An 8302-nucleotide genomic window follows, 5' to 3' on the forward strand; every position below is an offset into this window, starting at 1 on the left:
TGGCCCACCTTGGCCTGGCCAAGGATCCATGTTCCGTACACCGGAAGTAGCCGCGGCGGTGCACGCGGTGCCCGTGCATCACATACCACTCCGTCGGTCCGCCACCCTCGTCGCTGGACTACCCAAGGCATGGAATCCATTGCCATGCCGTCGGCTCGGCCTAGAGGTGGCATCATGTCATTGTTTGGGTGCCGGAGCTTGCGTCCACGACCCCAACACTGAGCAGGGGCACATCCATTGTCGCGGTGGCCGCGCCCATCGTCAGCCCTGCCGCCCTCACCAGCAGGATCCGTGGGAAGCGTGGCCGACACGACATGCCGGCAGGGCTCCCATGGATGGAGATGGGGTAGGTTAGCGTCCTGGCCCTGGGCGCCTGGGACATGGAGCACATAGGGATGATCTCCATGATCTCAAGGATGGCCTAGCTACTGATGGCGGCGGGGTTCCGAGCGCGCGCGGTGAGCCGGAAGGTGGCCATGTTGGTGCGGGTGCGAGTCGCGGCATGCAGGCTTTCCACCCAGCAGTTGGCGCGCAGCAAGGACTCCGCCGTGGACATGTTCCATGCCAGTGCAGGGATACCGCGGAGTTCTGGCTCGACGCGTTGATCAAGCCTGTCACAGCCGACATGGGCGAGCTTGCACTATTTGCGTAGGTTGAGCGAGAAATCGGTGCAGCTGAGGAAGTGGTCGCTGGAGATCCTGTTGCGGTTGTGCTGCGACCCGAAGATAATGAGGAAGTCTTCGGGTTGGTGGAGGTGGACGGAGAAGTCGTTGGCTTGTAGGTCGAACGTGTCGTAGAGCAGGTGCGCAACCGCCTCGGCGGCGACCACCGGCCGCACAAAGATAGCATAATAGGATCCAGAGGAGATTTGGTGCACCAGTGCACCTGGATTTTAAAACTTATATATTTTATGTTTAAAATTTTTGTAAACTTTATTCCATGAATACTTACACATATCATGAATACTGGTGCAAAAGTTTCATAGAGATTCCTCTGTATTTTGAGCTAAAAAGACAAATTTGTGGATGTATATAGGGACATAAAATATTAGTTTTTTGTCAGAAATTTATTTTTTATAGCTCAAATGTGTATATTTAAGCACATATTTAATTTCATATTTTTTGAAGTCACACAAACATTTTTATTTTTTTTTATAAAATCGAGAGCAGTGGTGCTCATGTGCCAAAAGCACTTTCGGCAATAGGATGTCTCATCAATCCTCGTTGGTGCTGACTGGAAACGAAACAGGGAACATAAGAACAGGTGTAAATATGTGAGTATTTTAAGCCTTTACACTATTTTGGTATCTGAAAAGGAAAATATATTAGCAAAATAACAAATATTTAAACCATTTTTTAACACCGCATTCCTGCAAAACATTCCCATGAAAAGTAGGGGCACAAAGTACGGATGAATTTATTTTTAAAATATTTTTGGAAAAAAAAATTCCTAGGTGTTCTGTTTTTCAAATCAGAGCCGACTCTGTTATAAGAAGCAAGCACAAGTTACATAAGGAAATATTCACTAAGCTAAACAGGAAATAACAGAATCTCGCAAGAATTTAGTACTTATGCAGAAATAATGTTCGTGCATGCCGGGCATGAAGAACACCGATGGAATAGTAACATCAGTCGGTCAGATGTGAAAACAGTATGGTACAGCATCATGTCTATCTCATGAGGCTGACTACTTACATATTGCAGCAAACCAAGTTGGTTCTGAAATTCTTGACTATAGATTAGTGATCTAATGATAGAAATAGACAAAATACTGGACAATAGACTAGTGATTCCACTGACAGAAGTAGTCAAGGAACATAATAATCTTTTTCTTCCTTGGTCATGAATTATAGTAGTCATCACACCGACCATAATTCAGGTTGTAGTCACAAGGCCTCCGCCGACATAGTTAAGATTGTCATCCTTATGATCATCAGCAACAGAATAATCGTCTTATTCCTCGGTAGTGAAATCTATTGTGTCCAGCCAACCGGCAGAAGCAACTCGCCTTATTGTTCTTCCATTCTTTCCCACAGGTGTAGCAAAACTGGTAGCTGCACCTGCAGAAAGCAAGAACATGATGCAACAAAGGCTATCAGGAAACAAGTAGGCTCTGAAAGTAAGCACAAAATAAAGACATTCCAAAGACTAAGGAACAATCTGACATGAAAAACCAATGAACATAGTAAAGATAGTTATGAGAATGGCACAGCCAGAAGTAAATACGTACACACAAGTCATATGGTAGCAACCCTCTGCAAGTTCAATCATGTGGTTGCATTGGACACACTGGCGCCACAACCGCTTTCGTGCAAGCTTCTGTAGCTTAGTGTCTTCTGGATGAGCATGAGGGTACCTTCTCTTGTAGTCGTAGCAACTTATCCTATCATGCCATGGAACCTTGCAGCTGATGCAGAACGAGCCTCTGCATTTAACACACTTTCTCAATGTGGCAGCTCCAACGACAGTGTACATTGAGGAAGATTCTTGCAATGGGTGTATCACTTCGCTCAAGGACATTAAGGCTGAGCACCTGGAATATGGGCAATAAATCTTCTGAGCAGCAGGGATTTGTCCTTCCCTGATACGTTGCACCATGATCTCCAACAGTTGGGGCGACAGAAATATCTTTGAACCCTTCACAGTTAACTTGGTAGTGCAGCCACCCTGTGGACAAGCAGGGAGCATTCCATTACGGAGCTTAACTTTCACATGCTCTTTCATGCAGGAGAAGCAAAACCGATGCCCACAACCTTCAACTGCGTGAATCTTAGAGACATCAGTGTTTCCCAAGCAGATGGTGCAGCTCTCGCTCTTGTTGGTTATCAAATCTGTTGCTAATTTTGTTGCATAACCAACTTGGCCTCGTGGGACAAGTGAGAATTCACATTGCTCGAATTTCCTCATTAGTGACAGAGCCTCATTTACCATATCTTCACTCTTGTTCTTTGTGGGACGCCAAGTTCCGAGCATCTGCACGTATATGAAATCGTAATAAGACACGTAGTTCTAAGGAATTTGATCACTTAACCACTAAATCTATCTATTGCATTATTAACACAATAGAATTTTTTTTCAGATTAATTGGAGACAAGCAATAAAAATGGAACAGTTCAAACTAATGTTATACAGCAACGGAATGAGACACCTTGTATGAACTGACGTGAAGATGTCCTGTTGGAGTTAGTGATGAGTAAATCTGACAACAGGAAATACAAATAGCAATGTAGTGTCCTATAAAAAGTTAAAAACACACGACGCGCCGAGATGAAAAGATGGAGAAAACGGTCTGTGCAAATCAGCACAAGTCTTTACATAGGTGATATATTGTATTAAGGCTGCTCCTCTTGTTTAAGATACCAAGCTTAATTCCCGTAATTTCTTGTGGAATTGCTAGATGACATCTACACCTAGAGGATGCATGTACAAAGGAAAAAAAAAAGAATACTCAAAAGGAGAAAACAAGAAGCAAAATAATCAAAGCTGGGAGAAAACAAGTGTGTGATATGGTCCTAAAGTTTCCTGGTTGAGAAAAGACTACAGGTAGGTCAAGATTATAACAATTGAGATTGACTAGACTATGTTAAGGATTTTAAATCGAATATAATTTTGTTTGACATTTTAAAACATCACATATCCTGGCAAAAACTCTTATATTATACATACAAAGGGAGTCCGTAATTGCTATGCCTGGTATACTTAGTTTGGAGTAAGAGCTATCATAAAAGCCCCTAGCGCTATGTGATCTGCGCAAGGATTCTATCTAAATTCTGATTGTTCTTGGTGAAATTATTATTTTGAGATGGATTATGAACTCAAACAACACAATATCTGCTGGCTAACATGCTTAGCGCGCTTCTGTCCCTTAAAGTGATAACATCTAGGAGTATTTTTCTTTAAAAGCATGTATTACAGAAACAAGAGATGAATCTGAATTAATACTGAAGGTGGGTTTTCAAAAGAAAAACAAAGAGAATTAGTGTTTAAGGTTCAAGATTCAAGATTCAAGCTAATGCTGCTGAATTAGACATAATTTATAAAGATGTATGGCAGCATTCAAGAAATCGATCCAGGTTATATTTTAATTCTTAATATTCAAGCTAAAGAAAGACACTTAAATTGTCTAGGGGATTTGGCAGAGGAACCTTCGTGGCTGCGATCCACAATCTAGTCAAAAGTTGGATCTCAAAATCATAAATGTTCCAAAAATAAAACTCTCGCATTAATATGATTTGTAATCAGGGTATAAATCGATAACCAAATCTCTTTATCCTAGCACTTTAGTCAAGCTTACACCTGGATAGTGCACACCAATTTCGCTCTGTAGCATCACTTGCTTGCAGTCTGGTACGAAATTTCTAAACATAGGTGCGATTTGGGGTCTCTTTGGATAGAAACAGAGAATGTACATGAATAGGATATGGGTGATAGTGCAATCCGAAATGATCGCAAACAAGAGAAACTGTTCTAAAGATATATGGATGCACCATAGTAATTTTGCATGAATTAAAAAGAGAATGCAAGGAAATTTGCTTATTTTCTCAACATGCCTAAACTGATTTTAGAATTCCTTAAAACTCCCATGTACTATCAAAAATACGATAGGTATTTAAAAAAAGTCCTATCAGCTAAATTTGCAATACAGTAATAGGACAAACATATAAGCCACACGTTATGGTGATCTCATTTTCTTTATTTTGAAGAAAATTTACATAGGAGTATAAATATATGCATACGAACCGATCCTAGGACTTGAACCAACTATGACAGTATGACACCAAGACGCATCCTCATCAACTAAGCTATGCTCAATTTTCAGTGAGTTTATATTATGACGACACATATTTATTAGTTGACACAATGTGCATTTCAATTAAAAATATCTTCAATGATGATATAAAAACAAAAGCAATTTCTACAAAAACAACACAAATGAAATAATATGCATGCAGAGCGGTTGATGCAACGATAAGCAAAGAGATGTACATTCTACATCAACTTTCCTGTTTTGTGAGTCTATAAGGTAGGCTTCCCTGTCAACGGAGTGACCTATCCTGACAAGGGAGAGGTGTCAGGTCTGACACTGGATGTGATCAGAGTATTCAAGAGAGGACTTGAGGATACAGAGAGTGTTTACTTTGGAACCAACGACGTCAAGGTATGGTGAAACGGTTCTCGGGGCATAACAGCATGCTACTCAAATTATGAAGCTGCATCAGACTTATGAATAATTCATAGAGTAATCCACCATGGGCAGCGAAAGCAAGCACAGCCAATCCTCACTCGACGCCATAACTTCACCATTAGATAGGTCCCAAGACCCTTCCTTCAGTCTGGCTCAGACTCAAGCATTCTGATGCAAATTCGCTTCTTTTACCATAGACGACTCCTTCAGTCTTCGAAGCAACAGCGTAAAGTTTTTCATTTGCTTTTGTTTTTTCATTTTCTTATATAGTTTCCTCAAAGTTCTGTTTAGTCCATCATTGATAAGGCGGATGGATAGATAACCATATTCTTTTTTTTCTTCAATTACTGGCGGAAAATTGGCATTCATGGAAAGGTGGATAAGTCGAAACTACAAAAGAGAAGACATCATATGGTCTTGCATGCTGGATGACGCCTATTTGCATGCCATCAGTCCTGAATAGCGCTGATCTTGGCCTTGTGCTTAACTGACAATCAACAAAGAACAATTCCCGAATAGCACAAGTAAAGCAGAGATATATTTAAGGGCATGAGACTTGCTTTTAGGAGAGTTCTTAATACCGCAAACTAATGGAAGATCGGCATATTAGATGAAATGATCATTTCATACCCAAATTAAAATGATGTTTTCTCAACTCTAAAACCTTTCAGCAATTTGCAAAGTCTACGCAAAGACACATAAACATATAATTTTTTATATATAATAATAAGTAATTTCAACTAAGAATTATAGAAAACTAAGGAAGCCAACAGACTTGAAGAAAAGGAAGCACTATATATGGTAATGGACAGTGATTCTAACTGCTTTAATTTGAGGGTGGTAGTTTACATGTACAGAAAGCTCCGAAGCACTGATACTTCAAAGTCTGCCATGCCCGTTTATAATATTCCGCTGATACTCTGATACACGGGCGATACATGTATCCTAGGAGTATCGGCTTTTCCGATTTTTAAAAGAAAGAAAAATAAACCGATACACTGCCAGGGACGTCGTCGACACCAATCAAAGCACACTAGTGACCCTAATAGCCAGTGTGCTATCTATGTATTTTCTTGATTAACCATGGAAGTGGTTTGGATTGAAGCATCAGGAGTGAGCGCACCGCCACCGTCGCCGTCTGGAGTCGCTCGCCGCCGTCTAGAATCACCTCCCCGCAACATGGAATCATTCTCTCCTCCGCCGCCTCAATTTTTCTTTGACTTCACAAGTCATTGCATAGCATTTCATTAATTTTATATGTATATTTTCCGTATCGCCGTATTGTTGTTCTACAAATTGCCATATCCCGTATCCCCGTATCCGTATCTGTCTCGCCATATCGGTGCTTCGTAGACAGCAAGTATCTCCACATGTACCCGAATTGAATGTGAGTGAGCAAGTATTTGTAAACCGTACTCAAAACTAAAATTTCCTTCCTACAGATTTCCAGATGTCCCATGTTAATCTTGTCCTACAATGTTTGTGAGTACAGAATTGAACACAGATAACATCTTACCGAAATAGTAAAATTGGGCATTACATACATAACAACATACTAAACAAGTAAGCACGGAACATGGACTCAGAATTAAACATGAAGCTCCCAAACTAAAAAAAATATATCACAAAAAATGGTGGGTTAAACTTCTCTTTTTCTTGCAATTCGATAAGTAAGAATAGCAGACAGGGAAACTGAATGTATGTACAACAAATTGTAATGAGCATTAAATAGTAATACAAAATAAAAATTTATGCTCCACTTACATTTAGATAGGAATGGGACTATCTCATGATTTAATCATCTCATTATGATAACTCTAGCAGTCTAGTACTTCTTGAACATTGTGTATATACTCCCAAATCTCCATATCGACAGATCATCAATTATATTCCCCATTTCCTCTTAGATGACACTTGTAATGAGACATTGCAATTGAAACCACGCAGAAACTGCCAAGCCCTTATTTCTCATGTTTTCTAAACGCGAGTAAACAACAACACCGAAAATATATACCGCGAGAGCCCTTCAAGTATATATCTACTCATTTAGTAAGAAGTACTGTAGTAAGATACTGAGATAGACAACAGATGCACATATTTATGGGGTTTAGTGTGGCATACATAGTTGTGGAGCGGCTTGAAGTCGGAGACAATGTTGATGCTTCTGATCCCCAGCTCGAGCGCAGCGTTGATGCCTTCCGTGAGCGCTAACACCTCGAGCTCCATGCGTCCGCCAGCAAACCCTTCGACGGGCTTCTGTATGGTGCCCACCACCTTCCCCCGGGGATCGTACACGGCCACAGCGAGCACCGAGGACCACGACTCCATGCCCTCCTTGCTCGACAAACCCTTGTAGAAGACGCGGAAGAGAGGGGGGCGATTTAGGTCATGTGGTCGCTCAAAGAGGTCCCCGCCGTGGGCCCATGGGCCGTCTGGAGTGGTGTCGGCGAGCTCGCGCGCCAAGAGGGCGCCACGGGAGGCCACGCGAGCGGAGGTGTTTGCCTGGGCGTGGGCGGCGCGGAAGGCCTGGGCCTCGTGGCGGTTCTTCTCCTGGCGCGCGAGTGCGGCTTCGGAGGACCGGTGCGCGGGGGCGGGTTGATATGAGCAGCAGGCGGTGGCGGCGGCGCTGGGAGAGGGTCGATTGGGAGTAGTACGGACGCGGAGGTAGGCTTCGATGGCCTCTGAGGGCTGGAGTTGGAACGCGAAGTCCAGGTCGGAGGCGAGGGCGACTTGCCTGCGGAAGGCGGCGAGGTCGCCGTCGCCGGCCATGATCGGAACCGGCGGTGCCACAAAGGTGAGGGTTTTGAGTGTGAACGCGCGTTTGGTTGCATGGGCTTAAATAGTGCACCACTGGGCGAGATGGGCTCGCCTCGCGAACGGATCATGGGCCATGAAACACGTGTTGTTTGGTAGCTTGGGTAGTCTTTTCTGCACATGAGAGGGAAACACCCATTATTTGGCTGGCACCTATACATCGCTCATTGCGAGCTGTATCTGGGGCATCGCACAGGGGCTATTAATAGTGGGCCGGGCCCATTTCACCGACTGCTCTGGTTTTACTACGGGTTTTATTCTGGTTCTGATTTTCTTCACTTTTTTCGTGTTCCTTCTGGTTTTC

General features: G+C 42.7%; 1 pseudogene; it reads right to left on the reverse strand.

Annotated features, from left to right (window-relative positions):
* Positions 1-640: 640 nt before the first annotated feature.
* Positions 641-7953, reverse strand: LOC127316096 (E3 ubiquitin-protein ligase RSL1-like; annotated as a pseudogene).
* Between the last annotated feature and the right edge of the window lie 349 nt (positions 7954-8302).

The sequence above is a fragment of the Lolium perenne genome, chromosome 7 (genome assembly GCF_019359855.2).
Source record: "Lolium perenne isolate Kyuss_39 chromosome 7, Kyuss_2.0, whole genome shotgun sequence".
Lineage (NCBI taxonomy): Eukaryota > Viridiplantae > Streptophyta > Magnoliopsida > Poales > Poaceae > Lolium > Lolium perenne.